The sequence below is a fragment of the Benincasa hispida genome, chromosome 8 (genome assembly GCF_027475165.1).
Source record: "Benincasa hispida cultivar pf3 chromosome 8, pf3_genome.v1.1, whole genome shotgun sequence".
Taxonomy (NCBI): Eukaryota; Viridiplantae; Streptophyta; class Magnoliopsida; order Cucurbitales; family Cucurbitaceae; genus Benincasa; species Benincasa hispida.
The window spans coordinates 1412589-1430764 of record NC_143485.1 but is presented as its reverse complement, the minus strand read 5'-3'; the positions used below and the strand labels follow the sequence as shown (position 1 = coordinate 1430764).

Sequence of the window (18176 nt, the reverse complement as noted above, 5' to 3'; positions counted from 1 at the left end):
TTGAACCCCACCATGAGAAAGGTCGTGAAGAAGGAAATAGTGAAGTGGCTGGATGCAGGTGTCATCTACCTGATATCTGATAGCAGCTGGGTAAGCCCAGTGCAGTGTGTTCCAAAGAAAGGAGGGATGACAGTCATCACTAATGACAAGAATGAATTAATTCCCAGAAGAACGACTACGGGGTGGAGAATTTTTATGGATTATCGCAAGCTGAATTTGGCCACTAAAAAGGACCATTTCCCACTCCCATTTATTGATCAGATGTTAGACAGACTTGCAGGGAATGAATTCTTCTGTTTTCTTGACGGCTATTCAGGGTACAACCAGATAGCAATTGCGCCAGAGGACCAAGACAAGACAACCTTCACGTGCCCATTTGGTACGTTTGCATTCCGACACATGCCATTTAGACTCTGCAATGCGCCAGGCACTTTTCAACGATGCATGATGGCAATATTCTCAGATTACTTGGAGGAGTCAGTCGAGGTATTCATGGATGATTTCTCAGTTTTCAACAATAATTATGACTCCTATCTATCTAACCTTGAAAAAGTCTTGAAGAGATGTGTGGCAACAAATCTTGTTTTGAACTGGGAAAAATGCCACTTTATGGTGGAAGAAGGAATAGTTCTAGGTCACAAAATCTCTAAGGCCGGATTGGAAGTTAATCAAGCAAAGATTGACGCAATTTCTAAGTTACCCCCACCAGTGAACATAAAAACACTTAGGAGCTTTCTGGGACACGCTGGGTTTTATAGAAGATTTATTCGCAACTTCTCCCAGATCGCAAGGCCCCTAAGTGCACTACTAGAGGCTGATCGAGAATACAATTTTGATGATGCATGCACCAAAGAATTCAACACATTGAAAGATGCGCTCATCTCCGCACCTATTTTGATTGTGCCAGATTGGACACACCCATTTGCGTTGATGTGCGATGCTATCAGATATGTTGTGGGTGCAGTTTTGAGTTAGCGCAAGGACAAGGTATTGCATCCTATTTATTATGCAAGTAAAACATTGAATGATGCGCAGGAGAACTATACAACCACAGAGAAGGAAATACTCGCAGTGGTATTTGCACTGGAGAAATTCCGACAATACTTAATCGGAACAAACATTATGGTGTATACAGATCACTCTGCGATCAAGTACTTGATGACAAAGAAGGATGTAAAACCAAGGCTTATACGGTGGGTGTTGCTACTGCAAGAATTTGACCTAGAGATCAAAAACCAGAAGGGCACCGAGAACCAAGTCGTGGATCATTTATCAAGATTGGAGAATTGCGAGGTTCAAGGGATAGAAAAAGATATTGAGGAAAGATTCCCCGATGAGTTGCTGATGGTAGTAGACATTAATGTTCCCTCGTATGTGAACATAGTAAACTTCATCGTTTGCGGTCAAATACCAGATAACTATACTTACCAGTAGAAGAAAAAGTTAAGACATGATGCCAAATTTTATTTCTGGGACGATCCATTCTTATATCGACTCGGACCTGATCATATATTACGTCGATGTGTTCCTGAACGCGAAGTCAAGCACATTTTAGAGCTTTGTCATGAGTCCCCATATGGAGGACATTTTGGGGGCAGCAGACCGCAGCAAAGGTCCTACAGTGTGGCTACTTCTGGCCAACATTGTTCAAGGATGCTCACGCCCATGTTGTGTAATGCGAAAGATGTCAGAGAACGGGGAATATGTCTAAAAGAAATGAAATGACACTGACATCAATCTTAGAGGTTGAATTATTTGATGTTTGGGGAATTGACTTCATGGGCTCGTTTCCACCATCAGAAGGTCATCACTATATTCTGGTCGTGGTTGACTATGTATCAAAATGGGTTGAGGTCATCGCATGCGCCAAAAATGATGTGGCCACAGTGGAAAAGTTTCTGAAGAAGAACATTTTTGCTCGATATGGGACGCCACGGGCCTTAATCAGCGATGAGGGTTCCCACTTTATCAACCGTATAATTGCCAACCTGTTGACTAAATTCAATGTCAGCTATCGAGTTGTGACTGCGTATCACCCACAAACTAATGGGCAGGCGGAAATGTCTAACAGAGAGATCAAAACGATCTTGGAGAAGGTAGTCAGTACTTCCAGGAAGGATAGGTCATCCAAGCTTGATGAAGCATTGTGGGCATATAGGATTGCCTATAAGACACCAATTGGCATGTCCCCGTACGCCCTGGCCTTTGGAAAAGCTTATCATCTGCCGCTCGAGTTGGAACATAAGGCAATGTGGGCATGTAAAAAGCTAAAGTTTGATTTAGCAAGTGCGGGGAAAGTCTGAAGCTACAATTGAATCAGCTGGTCGAATGGCGACAGGACGTCTACGAAAATGCCAAGATCTATAATGAGAAAACCAAGAAGTGGCATGACGACCACATAAATGACCAGACATTCATTGAAGGTCAACAGGTATTATTATTTAACGCTCATTTGTGGTTGTTCCCAAGAAAGTTGAAGTCCCGCTGGTCTGGGCCATTCTGAATCAAGACAATCTTTCCTCATGGCGCAGTAGAACTAATAACTTTAGATGGGAACAGCATGTTTAAAGTCAATGGTCAACGGATTAAGCCTTACTATGGAGGCGACTTCGAACGACGCATGGATACCATTGACTTGGGCAAGTAGGATTAAACCGCTTGCGGGGGAAGCGATTGCGGTAATTCTGAAACATCTGACAATCAGCATCCCTATCTATGTTTACATGCTTTCTCTCTAGTTTTCTTTTATCGCCTTCTAAATTCCGCTAGTTACTGCTCATTGCAATTAGTCTTTAATGCTTTCTACGTTTCCTTTCAATATACTTTCGTATGCATTTCTATTCCTTAGATTCAGTAGCGCTGTTTGTAAATTTTTGTGAATGATTGGATGAATCATTAAACACCGCAAAGTCCTTTTCGAATTGTGTTTTAGATGAATTGAAAAGAACAAGAAATACTGATATGAAATGTGATGATGGCTACATTGTGAGTTAACAAGAGACACCTTGCATCCATTACACCCAAATACATTGCGTTGAGGGGTGTTTTGCGCACATATGTGTCCTTTGCCCTTCCTTAGCTAAATGCACTATGTTAAGGTATCCTCCAGAAATCTGTTAGTTAAGGGGTGTGTTGCGGGGGTGCATGTGTTGTTGCCCGTCCTCAGCAAAAATGTATTTGCATTATTAGGAGTACGGTGTTAATTTTTAGCTTGCACCCATCTGAATCAAATTTAAAAGTTAATCTATTCTTTGATTCTTGTACAGGCACAAAATTGTGTATTGCGTTAATTTGTAATTATTTGTATACTTTGTTAATATTCAATACAATGAGTACATATTTACTCCACTTTTTTCCTGTGCCTTTCTCCTTATCATCCTTTGTCAAAATTTGCAATGTTCTGAATCTTTTACTTTTGTGTTCTTCATTGTGTTGTTATGATTTAATATATGTTTATACTTAGAAACATTTCCCATACTTTGTAAATTCTGACTAACACTTAGTTAATTCTTAGTTTAGCAGTACTTTACCTCTTTATCTTTCAAAGTTCTGCTCAAACCTTCTTTTTAGAATTTTTCTTCTAAGTGTTTGTCTAGTCTATCCAAACAACGCAATGAGGACCTTGCTCATCTTTAAATTTGGGGGTGGGGAAGGCCTGAGCAGATAAGATCAAGAATATGCAGTATTTAAGAAAATGCGTTCATTTTCTGTTTTTTTTTTTTTAAAAAAAAAAACTTTTTATACAAAACTCCAATGTCAGCGCAAAGGAAAAAATGTTCCCAACCTGATAAGAGTCTAGTTGTGAAAGGAGCTTGCTCGTAGTTGGATGTTCGTATGACACTCATAGAAGCAAGCCAAAACGAAGGTGGGTTTCCAAGATCAACGCAGTATAAAAGAAAAATAAATAAATAAAAGAATGCAAGAGACAACTCCTCTGAATATCATGAGTTAAAGTTGAGATTGGTACACAACCGTAGTTGGATGTTCGCATGACACCCGTGGGGACAGGCCAAAATGAAGAGTGTAACCATGACCAACTGTCTCTAGTAAATGGCGCAAAAGTTTTGACCACTGTATGTAGATATATCAAGTGTTTTGATAAGAAGAGATAAACATTCTAGTTTGAAAAAAAAAAAAAACTTGAAAAGCATCTTGGAGTAGAATTTTGTTATATAGAAGAATAAAGTAGGGCTTGTTAAGAATTAGCAAGGATAGGAAGAAATTACGATGTCAAGGAATGTGCCTAAGTGTAACATTCGGAGCAACCAATTGACGCAGAAATATAAGATAGGAATTGAGCTTTATTGCCTTAGTAGAAGATATGCTTGAGGACAAGCATATATCTAAATTTAGGGGTGTGATAACTTGTAGAAATACAAGTTATTTATACTGCCTTATCTAGATATTGCGGCCAAAAGAGAATAGATATGTGCCAATTGTATGAAAATTAGCTTAGAAATACAATAATTCTAAATTATCACAATTAACACCCACTAACATCATTAAGATGGAAGAAGAGGATATTTCTACTCTGTTTTGCAGGAAACCAAGTCACCGCTTGCGATTAAGGCTCAAGAAAAACTGACCAACGCATCTCTGACACATTGCGCCCATCAATCAACAATGAAAAGACGATTAACGCAATGACGGCGCAATGCGACAGTCGATCCAGAGCTGACTTTCAATCGCATGCAGTAATAAAATCAACACTGCATGCGAACACCCGATCGAAAGATGCAACTGAGCAACGCAAATGCGGAGGATTGTGCCACGTGTACACCTAACGGTTGTGCAGATTTGACGGTCTGATTGCATAACAGAAGGAATAATATCCCTCCATCTTCGAAATTTCCATAACAACAAGTGGGGACCACAAGACCGGAGTCAAAGATCTTCATCTATAAACACCCACCCTCATAGAATTCACAGAAAAGGATGTTACTTGAGATGGGGCTAATTGCTGCTATTATATTGAGAAAAATGCTGAGCTGAGTGTTAAACTGAAGAAATCCGGGAAGAAGAAGAGACAAGGTCGAGAGGTGAGTCTCAGTGTTAATCTGTCAGATCCCCGCCGCGAAGCTCTATACTCAGATCCCAGCTACCGGTTGAGCAAGCCTGAGAGGGAAGCTCATCCTTCCACACAATCCATCCATTCCGGCAAGCAAATCTCCATCCAAATCGGTGCCAAGACATTGGCGCTTGTTTGTATTTGTTTCTATCACTTTTCATCATTGTATCTCATCTTCTTTATCTCTTCATTCACACGCCATGTATCAAACGCTAATAGACATATTGAATGTCTCGATCGTTTTCATTACCACTTCTCTGTCTATTTTCATTCCTCCATTTATCATTTTCTTCATGAAGTGTCCTTAATCCTTGGGTAGTCAATATGAATTAAACGAGTGCTTAATCTGTGTTAGAGAGATAATTGCATTTAGCTAAGGCATACTAGACGGCATCTTCACCTGTGAGAGCAAAAGTGAAGATGTCATTCTGATCTATCGAGAGAAGGTCAGAAGAATGCGTTAACTAAGGTGAGTAGTACTTCTAAGAATAGAAGCAACCTTGCGTTCATTACGTTCATCTCTATTTCACCACAGACATGTGGGAACGCGGCTGATCACTGAAAGGTGTACGCTAAGGGAAAAACGGAACCGTACTTATAACTTTAGCGCAATTAAGGAACTTACGATGTTTATATTAGTTATCTTCCTCTTCCTGCTTCATACATAAGACTTGTCATTGCATCACATGATCTGTGTATAATCTTCACAGCCAGCCTTGCTCTCAGTATTTTATATCATGTCGCCTGTATCTTGTGCCATCTTAGCTTAGGTTACTGCATTTTATTTTATTATCACATTTTTACTGCTTTCCTTTACTTCATCACAACTTTATATACTTGTACATAAATACTTTTATTAAATTGAAAAACCTAGTCGCATATATCATAAACATAACGCAATAACCTCAAATAGTCCCTGTATTTGACCTTGGATCACACTGAGAAACTTGCGGTGGAATTATACTTGGTTTCAATGCAAGGAAACTTGTGACAACGCACAGCATACTACAAGAGCATCCATTAATAACACATATTTAGAAGTGGTAATGCATGAATTGAGTCCATTAACGCATGTATCATTAATAAGGAACTAATGTTACCGTTACAGTGCCCAGATCTGTAGCCGAATGCTTCCATTCCTTCCGTTGCTTCAGCTCTGCCCAGATTTGTAGCCGAACGCCCCCAACCGCTTCCGTCGCTTCAGTCAAGTTGGTCCAGCTAAATCCGCTTGTTATCATTCGTCCACGTTTTCATTGAGGTCTAGCTTATATGTTCAAGTGTGGGCTTCACTCTATCTCGTCAGATCTATACTCCATCTCGTTGGAATCTTGTATTTTTGGGTAAGGTTTTGGTAAGCTTGGTGAGTTTTGATTACTTTAGTGGGTTTCTTGGAAATTTTTGAAGACTCGTAAGTGTTTTTACCCAAATTGATTGATGCTCTTTGTGATTTGGCTTTAGATTCAAGATTTGGAGAACATTAATGTGCTGTCCAACAGGTTGATATTGATTTCGGTAAGATTTTCAGTAAGTATATGAGGTATATCTTGTTTGCAGTTTGATATTGGGTTTGTTCATTGTTGCCCACAATATTTTGGTTGGTGTTGGTGGTTTTACTTGAAAATTTTTTAACACTTAATAAGTTTTGACATTAACTGAGTAATACCTGTCACTTTTTTGGTGTTAGATTGAACTGCTGGAAGGAGTTGAGTTGTTGTCCAATAGGTTTGAGACCGATCTTGGCAAGGTTTTGGTAAGTTTGGAGGTTAGTATTAATAGTTCTTTGTTACCCATTGAAGTATTGGTCTAATAATTGAGTTATTTTCAATTTTTGATATTCAATTCAAAGATTTCAAGGGATTGGAGCCAATCCAACAAATTTAACGATGTTTGGACGTTTTGATAGGTATTAAGGCCTTGAAACTCTTTTGGAATTATTACATAGTTTCTGGAATTTGTGTTTTGTAACCATTATTATTGAACTTTTCGTAAGTTGGATTACGCTGTTGTATTTTAACACTTATTTATATATTTTGAAATTTGATGTTATCGCCCTTTATTCTATTTTGCAGGTTGACTTGCTTAAACATGGCTTGCCTGACCCTTAGTTCTCGATCTTTAGACTTCAAAGTTCAATGTATAGATTAGATAATGTACTTTGTTGAGAGGTTATTTATTAAACAATTTTTCACTTTTGTGTTTGTTGAAAGTTGAGTTTTGTATACAAAAGAAATAGTTGAGATTTTATTTTGTGCATGTACATGTGAAAGAGAAATATTGTTGTAATTTGTGAGGAGTGTTCATAGTTGAACATATGGATTTTTAGTGAATATATTGAGTTCATAGATCTTAAATGTATAATATTTATTTATTTGATGTAATTGTATTGTTGGAATACAAGGTAGAAAAAGAGAATATCGATTGGGGCATTTAATTTGAAAACAAAAAGACATATACTTGACACATAAAAAACGTCAAAGAGTATCAAACTATACTTGACACTCGAATAAACTTGACATACTACCAATGTCAAGTGTACTATCTTACTTAACATGAAAATTGTATCAAGAAACATATTACTTGACGTTTTTTTGGAGTCAAGATATCACACTATACTTGACACCCGAATAGTTGACGTTTTTATAAGTGTCAAGTATACCCTTCACTTGACACTGGAAAAACGTCAAGTAATCTAATTTATGTAGTAGTGGAAGTTATGAGAATTTATAAAGCGACTATGAATTTATAAGAAAGTTTGAGGGAGGGCGTTAACGTATATACTGTGAAATTAGGAAATTAGACTTTCCATTCATGTATCACACCTTGTGTATATTTAAGATGCCATTAATGGTGATTTTCTAGTCTAAATGCCAAAAAAAAAAAAAATTGTACAATGCAGATCAAGAATTGATGTTCCCTTCATTTCCACATCTATAATACTTGTTTGAATTACATGGGACGCTATATTAAATAATCATGAAGTTTTATCTCAAAATTAATTGATAATAAGAAAAGTAATTCATGTATCTTATAAAGAATATGTCTTCTCACCTTTCTAATGTGAGATCTTAATTAACATGTCCCATCATGTTTAGAAGTTTTTTTTTTTTTTCAGCCTACATTAAGGCCAAAAAGCAATCTTTAATGAAATTAGTTTAAGCACTTTTAGGGGGGAAACAAAAAAGTGAAACAAAGCTATATATAATAGATAAATTAGAAGTAAACAAATATATATCATTATTTGTTCACCATTTATTGAATTCAAAGAACAAGTTTTAGTTCCACACAGACATTAACTATCATATTGATTGTTCTTAAAATTTTGTTGTGATTTGGCATTTAATTAATTAATTATTGAGATCCTCTCCTTTGAGCTCTTGAAGTTGCTTATCATTGATGTTTTTAGGGTTGGAGCTCAGACTTTTGTCACATAAGCATGAGTGAAAGTAGCATATACAGGAAAGTTGTTTGCAATCAGCAGTGGTGTTGCAATGCTTTTGTGCCAAAGAGCTTCCCTTTGATCTCAATGGTTTGCCTTCAACTGCAAACAAATGTTTCCAAAATTCTAGTGATATCCATTTGCAAAAAATAATAATAATAATAAAATATTAAATTTTCATTAACATATCATCTGTTTCGGCTAGTATTTTAATACATTTATAGTTTGAACACATCAATAATTATTATTAAGGTATTGAATCGACATTTTCTTTACATCGTAAAATAGTTGATGAAATATTAAAAAAAATATCAAAGAAGCAATTTGAAATGTAGACGTAATATAAATAATAAAGAACTTTTATTGATCCTAATAGAGTGTAATATTTTTGTGTTAATTCTAATATTCTTTTACAAAACTACCTAACTTTTACAATTGTTTGAAAAGTATAGAGAAAAATAGCTTTTTGGTCCCTAAACTTTGGGTCTAGTGTCTATTATGTTCTCAAGTTTCAAAATGCTATACTTCTATTCCTTAAGTTTTGTGTTTTGTTTCAATTGAGTCCCAGGTTTTAATAATTTCACCCTTGAGATTTGAGTTTTGTTTCGATTTGATTCTAAGTTTCAAGATGCTATACTTCTATTCCTTAAGTTTTGTGTTTTGTTTCAATTGAGTCCCAGGTTTTAATAATTTCACCCTTGAGATTTGAGTTTTGTTTCGATTTGATTCTAAGTTTCAAGATTTATACTTTTAACCTCATTTTTTATTAAATACACAGTTTTAACATTTTAAAACCTAGGAACTAAATTGAAACCAAACTCAAAACTTAAGAATTTAAAACCACCATGGGTTAGCTAATGATAAATAGGGGGCATGATCTAAGGATCACCATAAAAACTACCATGGGTTGGCCTAGTTTTAGTCGAGGTACGCAATACTGATTCGACACTCGCAAATATTAAAAAAAAAATATGGGCTTAAAGTGTATCGTATTGAAATCTAGGATCAAATAGAAACTAGATCCAAAATCTAAGAACAAAAAAGAAAATTTTCCCAAAAATCTATCTATTGATATAGCTATTTTATCGATATTTCCATCGGTATCTTTATAAAATTGAAATATCGACATTTAAGATTTTGCATATATAACTATCATGGGCAAAAAATGGGTGAAAAAAGAAATGAGCTTGAAAATAATTACTAAAGGCAAACACAGCCAGCAGCATCATCATCACAGCAATGAAAGCAAACTTAACACTAAGTTTCTTTGCCATTATGTTCTAATTGTAAAATGGTTTGTTGGGATGTGGTCAGTTTCTTTCTTTCCACCCATTATATAAGCTTTTGGACATTAAATAAGTTTACTAATATGTACTCTCTAAGGGTAGATTTCATGAAGGCATGCAGAGATATATGCCAACTTCAACATTTGGTAGTATTACTATATCTAATTTCAATCAAATAACAATGAATTTTATTGCCATATGAGGTTAAGATTCCTCGCCACCTTATTGCTGATGTAATATTCGACTTTTTTTCATTATTTTAGAAAAATAACATATTCAATGGCATCTTATTAATTGAATACATTGTTTTTCCAATAATGATAAAAGAATGATTTCTAAAATGAACCACACTTGTTGATGCTAAAGTGATAATTTTGTTCTCTCTTCTTGAGTTTAATAATATGAAGTAGAGATTCAAGTTTTAGGGTTTTTTTTCCACACTTGAGTTAAGATGTTACTATATATTAAGACGTTTGAGGTTCAAACCCTTCGACTACGTTGTTGGACTAAAAGAAGAAGAAACTAATTTACTAGTTATATATCCTAAGAGTATACACTCAACTATGGATATTGTCACGGGTCAAATTCCTATATGGAATTTTCAGCCTTTTTTCCGTGTGGCCTAAGAAGCTTTCCTTTGTTCGAAATTACGCACAACACATTCAAACGATTACTAGAGCTCAAAGGGCGATTCACAAGATCACCTAGGTTAGGGAGGAGAAAAGAAGGAACACGACAATTGTGAAAATTATCTTTATTATATTGATGAGATAATGAAAACCACTCATTACAAGATTCAAAAGAACTAATTCTCTCTGCAAGAATAACTTCTATTTGAGAGAACTAAAATGCCAAAGGAAAGTGTATGCTTAAATAAGCCCCGAGTTATGTACTTATATAACCATGGAAGGGAGGGAATGCAGGAGAAAATGGAGGGGAGTGGCCCTAGTGAGGGGGGGAAAACTGCCCGCTCATCGGAGGAATAGGGCCATTCAGCCATGACTAGTAACTTTCCCCTTCATTTTAGAGTAGTTGCCTAGTTCATGTCCACCATCTCCTATGTAATCGGCTCCACTCTTCCACATTTTCCTCTTTTGACTCTTCCACCTCCAGCTCGTTTGTGGACTAGGTCCTTCGCTGCCACGTGCTTCCCTTTGAATAGCTAGGATGGTGCCACATGGTATCCGTGTGTCTCCACTTCTCCAAGGTGTCATTTGGGCCTAAAGTCCCTCAGACTAGGTGTGCCTAAGTGGACCTCGGCGCTACCCTGTGTGCACGGCCCCAACCCCTATCATCACACCCCTGTGCTTTGACTGTGCATGCGCTCATGTGCATGCAAGTGTGTGCGCACCCATGTACGACCCCACGGCCTGCACATGCCTGTGTGGCCATTTCATCGGATGTTTCCACCATGCATCGTTGTCTCTCATGACATTGTTCTGCGCCCGGATAGTGTGTGGGGCTTTTAGTGCCGCGTTCATTCCTCCACCCCATCGACAACTTTGTAGGTGTGCCTTTGCCTGTTTGATCATCCCTCTCAGCCGAGGCTTGTGCTTGCTTGGTCCCACACCTGCCTACTCTTAAGTGGGTTGGCCTTTGCTTGGCTCTTGTCAAACTGTTGACTTGATCCACATGGTACCTCTACAATTCTTGGTCAGTCTACCCGTCGTGATGTCCTTGGTCATCCTCGAACCTCCATAGGTGTTCATTTTGAGGTCTAGGGGTCTAACAAATATCTACCATAGTTTGAAAGGCGATTAAGTCCCACTGAAATACAATACTACAAAATCTATATTACTTGACACTTGTAACTTTTAAAAACTTGACATTTTTATGAAAAAAACATCAAGTAATGTACTTTAAAAAAAAAAAAAGAAAAAGAAAAACGTTAAGGAAAAGCATAAAAAATAAAATTTCAGGAAGTTTTCGGATTTTTTCACGCTAACAAAACTTGACATTTTGGCAATGTCAGATTTGTTAGGTTTTTACTTGATATTCTTTAAATATCAAGAAGAATATTTATTTTTCAAAAATATCAAACTTTCCTTGTAGTGTTCACCATGTGTAAAAAAAAAATTCTAAAGAGAAAAAGAAAATCTAACCACCTAATCCTTTTTCTCCCCCTCTCTCTATTTGGAAAATTTCATAAAATGACCCAAAACCCAAAAATTTTTCTACCAATGACCTCTTCTTAAAAGCTTTTCTACCACGGACCTTTTGTCCCTGCGAAATTCTAAAATTACCCCCAATTTTTAAAAAGTCTTCAGAACGTTTGGTGAACGCGCGTCTCTACGAATACTTTACAACGATAGGGTCTCCCTCCATTTCGTTCATTTCCTGGTTGTTGAGAGAATACTGAGCAAACGTTTAGATATTACTAAGCGATCGTATAGAAAATACTAAGAGATCATTTAGCTAACTGTTACGCAAATGTTTAGACATCTGTTATGCGATCGTTTAGCTAACTGTTACACGATCGTTTAGATTTCTATTATGCGATCGTTTGGCTAACTGTTACGCGATCTTTTAGTGTTTGTTATACAAGCGTTTAGATATCTATTATGTGATCATTTAGATATCTGTTATGTGATCGTTTATGTTTTGTTATGCGATCGTTTATATTTTGTTATGCGATCGTTTGGCTAATTGTTACGCGATCTTTTAGATAATGTTTATGCGATCGTTTAGTTTTTGTACACGATCGTTTAGATATTTGTTATGCGATCGTTTACTTTTTGTTATACAATTGTTTAGGTTTTGTTTTGCGATCATTTAGATTTTGTTATGCGATCGTTTAGTTTTTGTTATGCGATCGTTTAGATAAATTTTTGCTAAATTTGTAGAATACAATTGGTGTTGTACATTTAACTAAGCAAATAAATAGCTAAACAAACAAATAACTAAGCGATTGTTTAGATAATTTGTGCTAAAATTACATATTATACAGTATAATTTGTGCTAAAATTATATATTGTATAGTATAAATTTGTACAATATAATTGGTGTTGTACAAAAAAAAAAAGAAGCGAAATTTACATATTGTTTAGTCTAGATGGGCCAGTGCCAGGTGTTATTAATGTTTGTCTGAACGTTTTCTTGTTACGTCCTCTTTGACCACATCGTGTACACGTGTATATTTGTCGTGGCTCCTCTCCAATTGAAGGTATCCTGACAGTTTGACGTCGACTTACACTTGTTACCTTCTGCGGTGGTAGAATTGGTTCAAAATCTCCAACATATGATGTTCGAACCCATTCTTGACTGTGTCCGACTTGGAAGATTGGTTTGGTATAAGCAGCAAGCACACACTCAAATGTAAACCATTTTGCACATAATGTTCAAACATTAATGTTTCCTAGGGTCGCTGCAGATATTGCATGGGAGCACGGGATCTCGAGGCAATTAAACTCCATACACATACATGTCCGTGAACGAAGATCAACCAAACCCTCCCCCCCCCCCCCCCCCACCAAATATCCATCGTTCACATTAATTATATGCATATCCACCGGGGAAACACGATATGTTCTAGACATCAATTCTGATTCCTTAAGAGTACTCATTACATAATCAGTTACAATGTTTGTGCATGCCATTATATGTGTACGTCGGATATAGAACCAACCTTGTAGCTACTCGTGGATATGCTCTAATAGCTTTGTGATTGGTAGTTCTCGAACATCTTTCAACACTCCATTGAGGTATGCTACTATATTTTTCGTCATCTTATCATACCTATAATGGACTTGATAAACCCTTGCCCACCGTTGTAATCCAACCTTCTTAAGATAGGCTATCACACCAAGATATTGATGGAGTTTAGCCCAATACATCTGAAAGTCAGACATTCTATAAGCTTTCGCCACTAGGTAGAAGTGTGGGATTATGTACTTATTCTTGAATTTGTCAACCAAATTGTTCCAAATATGGTATATACATAAGGCATGAAATGCATCAGGGAATATACTTGCAACAGCCTTTACAATTGACATCTGACGATCTGATATAATCACTAAATTGAGAACATCTCCTATCAAAGCCTTCAAATGAGTCATGAACCAAGTCTATGATGTATCGTTCTCACATCTACAATAGTGAAGGCAATAGGATATACGTTGTTATTGCCATCGATACACATTGCTATTAACAACATACCTTTGTATTTCTCATGCAAATGGGTCCCATCAACAATGATTACTGGACGAATGCAGTTTAGAAAACCCTTGATACACGGACCAAGTGCCATGAAGACATACTTAAAGTATTGTCCGTCCTCTACCTCAACCTCAAATATCGTACCTGGATTTACAAGCTTAAGTGCCTTGTCATATGCCCTAACAATAGTATATGATCCTTCTAGCGACCCTCGTGCATACACCAATCCGTACTATCTAGTGCGATAAGCCCGTCCATAACTTATGTTCACTTCATAATCCCGTCGGACATCCTCAATTATATCCCTTGAGCGGCGTTCGACCAACTTGTTCGTATTTGGACTTGATTAAGTGTCCAATAACCCAACTTTTTGCTTGCCGATGATTACCAGTTCTCATTTCAAGAGAACATGTATGTTCATTAAGATATTTCGTCATTTTGAAGGAATCACTTTATTTCATTTTTTTTGCACAGACCCTCCACTTGCATTCTTCCACCGAACATCAGATAGTTAGCAAGCTCTTTGTTGACTTTTTTACACGGTAGTCAAAGTTCTTTCTTATTGCAAACATCGATAATTTAACTAACAAGTTATATTTCGAAAAGAAAATTTAACCGATCTTTATATCCTTGTCATTTAGACAGTCATGAGATATTGTGATGAGGTCGTCCTACGATGGGCCCTCTGATGGTCTGGATATATCAATAAATGGTTCGGTTGGAACGGTGGAATGCATTAGAACTGAAGGCATCAAAACTGGTGAAACGGGAGTAGGTGGGGTTGGAACATGGATGTTAGGTGTTGGAGAAGTTTGTAGTCCTGAAGATTGTCCATATCCATGTTCAGTATCGAATTGTGAAGTACATCTGGGTTCACTGTTCTGACCAAATCAAGCTTCACTTCGGTCATCCCTCAAGTTACATGGCTCAATATGATCATCAAGTGAAGACATGGTATGAATTGGATTGGGTTGATCAATTGGATTGCAATGCTAGTATATATTGTCTGTGTGTACTCCATAACTTTCGTAAAGTTTAATTAATACAAATAACGGCATTCGAGATGCATCAATGCCTTCTAAAAAGAAGTTAAGATCTTCATCGTCGACTATGTCAATTGAGGAAGTCGAGACCAATAGATTATAGCAACATTTGATGTGTATATCAAAAATATCCATATCAATATTCAGTCATTGGTGCATCATACTCACTAATCTACTGACTGTTATATCATTTTTTACTTTCAAACCTTTCATATGACCACCAACATAATTTCTTCCGGACTCATCCCAATCCCCATCAAATCGTATAAAGATGTGAAATAGCGTCATTGATCTACAATGGGATAAAAATATCATTGATAATTGAACGATCGTTTATACATTACTATGCGATCGTTTATACATTACTATGCGATCGTCTATAAATTACTATGCGATCATTTATACATTACTATGTGATCGTGTATAAATTACTACACGATCGTTTATAATTTACTATACGACCTTCCGTGCTCGTAGGTTGACTTCCCTATGCATCCCGACTAAGGCTCTTGTGCTGAGATTGACTTTGTGTTAAGGTTTGTTTTCAGGGTCCTGAAGGAATAAAAAAGGGTTTCAGTTCGCTAAGTTTGAAAAGTCCAAAGAGCGCAGACTAGCCACGGAATTGAAGGTAATCGGTTACCACTAGAAGGTAGATTGAATCGGAAACTCTTCCGGGGGGTTCGATCAGTAGAGGGGACGACTACACGATCGTATAGTAAATTATAAACGATCGTGTAGTAATTTATACACGATCACATAGTAATGTATAAACGATCGCATAGTAATTTATAGACGATTGCATAGTAATGTATAAACGATCGCATAGTAATGTATAAACAATCGATAGTAATGTATAAACGATCGTATTGTAATTTAATGCTAAACAACACTTATATTGTAATGAACGATTGTGTATATATTACAACATGATCGTTTATAATTTATTAAATGATCATGTATAAATTACTACACGATCGTTTATAATTTGCTATACGATCGTATTGTAATTTATGAACAATCTTGTAGTAATTTATACACAATTGCATAGTAAATGATTGCATAGTAATGTATAAACGGTCGCATAGTAATGTATAAACGATCGCATAGTAATGTATAAACGATCGTATTGTAATTTAATGTTAAACGACACTTATTATGAAAGTGATATGGGACAAGAAATCATATATTGAATGAAGGGCTGAAGAAACCATTGAAGGAAGAAGAAATGTGGACTGAATCTGACGATAAAAGCGATCAATGAAGATGTTGGGCTGAAACTCTAAGAGAAAGCTACGAGAGAACAATGAAAGAATTTTGTGGGGAATTCGACGACAGAAAGTGAATAATGAGAGTGACGTTCCATTTTCTTTAATGTTATTGGAAGAATATTAGTTGGGAATAAATGTTTTGGTAGAATGTTGGTGGTGTATTGAATACACATTGAATGCACATTGAATGAAGGGCTGAAGAAATCGTTGAAGGAAGAAGAAATGTGGTGCGGTCTGAAGGCTTTTAAAAAACTAGGGGTAATTTTGGAATTTCGCATGAGCAAAAGGTCAGTGGTAGAAAAGTTTTTAGGAAGAGATCATTGGTAGAAAATTTTTTGGGTTTTGGATTATTTTGTGAAATTTTCCCTCTCTATTTCTCCCTCTCTCAATCGTGAAAATACCCATCACATTCTGCCTCACCTGCAACCTTTACACACACTACTCCGACAACCTGCAGCTACGCACAAAACACACAACGATGTTCCTCACCAACGATTTGTGTGACATTGACAACTACAAGATCAATAGGTATACACCGGAAACTCAATCACGACCTCCATCGATATGTTTTTGGTAGGCGACGCTTAGTTATTGTCATTCAAGCAACTTCTTTCAGTGTTTTCATTATTTTCAGTGAGTTTCGACGCTTACCCATTGTATTTCGACATTATATTTGAGTTACCCACTGCTTAACGATTCCAAATATGTAGGATTAAGTATATTTGGATACCAACTAGCTTTATATTTGAGTTATCAACTACTTAACGACTCCAAATATGTAGGATTAAGTGTATTCGGATACCAACCAACAAAGATTCAGGTCATTTTGAGCAAAAATCAGCAGGTATAAAACTCTAAATTTCCTTTGGAACTAAATTTAGGTTCTTAAAGTTTGTCTCTAATGCCTGGAAGTCCTTGTTTGTAGATTTGGAGTAGTTTCAAAACTATTCAGATACTTTTCAGCAAGAACCTAAGTCTGTTTTTGGTGAGTTTTAGGCATTAAAACACTAGTTAGTTCCTTTCAAATTAAATTTAGGTGTTGTTAACTAGTTTATAACTCTTGGTTGTTCTCTGTTTTCAGTTCGAACTTGATTTGAAGTATTCGGATTGAGGCTTAAGATCGTTTCGGATAAGATTACTCATTCCAAACACTATATGAAATTCTGCTTAGGGTTTCAAACTAAGGTCTAACCTTGAAACCTCAACTTCATTGTTTTATGAATCTTTCCATTAAATAAAAACGCTTTAAAACACTTATGTAAGTAGAATTCTACCTATTAAGTATGTTTGCTTGTGTGCTAATATATTGTGTGATTTGTCACCATTATGAATAATTATATCTTATGTTATCACGAACAACTGTGATGCATTTTAATATGGTGGAGCATGTCAATGCTAATATACGTGGCTATGTGAATATAAGTATGCTAGGCATCGAATACCTTATAAAAATAGTCAAAGGGAGATACACAATGATGCATAGACACTTATTCCGTTTCTATACGAGTTTCTTGTAGGGTGTTTAGCATCAAGTTATGTGATTTATGTGACCTTAAAAGTAGACTCAATAGCTAAAGTTATAAAACAAGAATTACCTCATTTTGTTTGGCAGGAAAAAAGAAAAAAATTAGAAGGCATTCAAGGGTTTGTTTCCTTCCTTGGGAAACTTTGATATTTTATATTACTTTTTAACCATATTATATACACTTTATTGTTTTAATTTGAGAATGTTTGCTAATTTTGTATTTGCCACTGTGTTGTTGGAAACTACTTTATCCAATTTTGAGATGGTCTTTGGTGCTTTAAATATGTAAACTTTATTTAATTACATGAATGTGGTGACTCGTTTGTATTTGGATACTCCTTTTGTATAATAATTTCTTTTTTCTCCATATAAAGGGGAGGTGAAAGGGAGCTCTG

General features: G+C 36.2%; 1 long non-coding RNA gene across 1 annotated transcript; it reads right to left on the bottom strand.

Moving 5' to 3' along the window:
* Positions 1–8276: 8276 nt before the first annotated feature.
* Positions 8277–9801, bottom strand: LOC150034286 (uncharacterized). Its single transcript, XR_016531232.1, has 2 exons — positions 9706–9801; positions 8277–8606 (listed from the first exon to the last, which is right to left on the bottom strand). It is a non-coding gene; the product is annotated as an uncharacterized LOC150034286 (long non-coding RNA).
* Positions 9802–18176: the final 8375 nt, after the last annotated feature.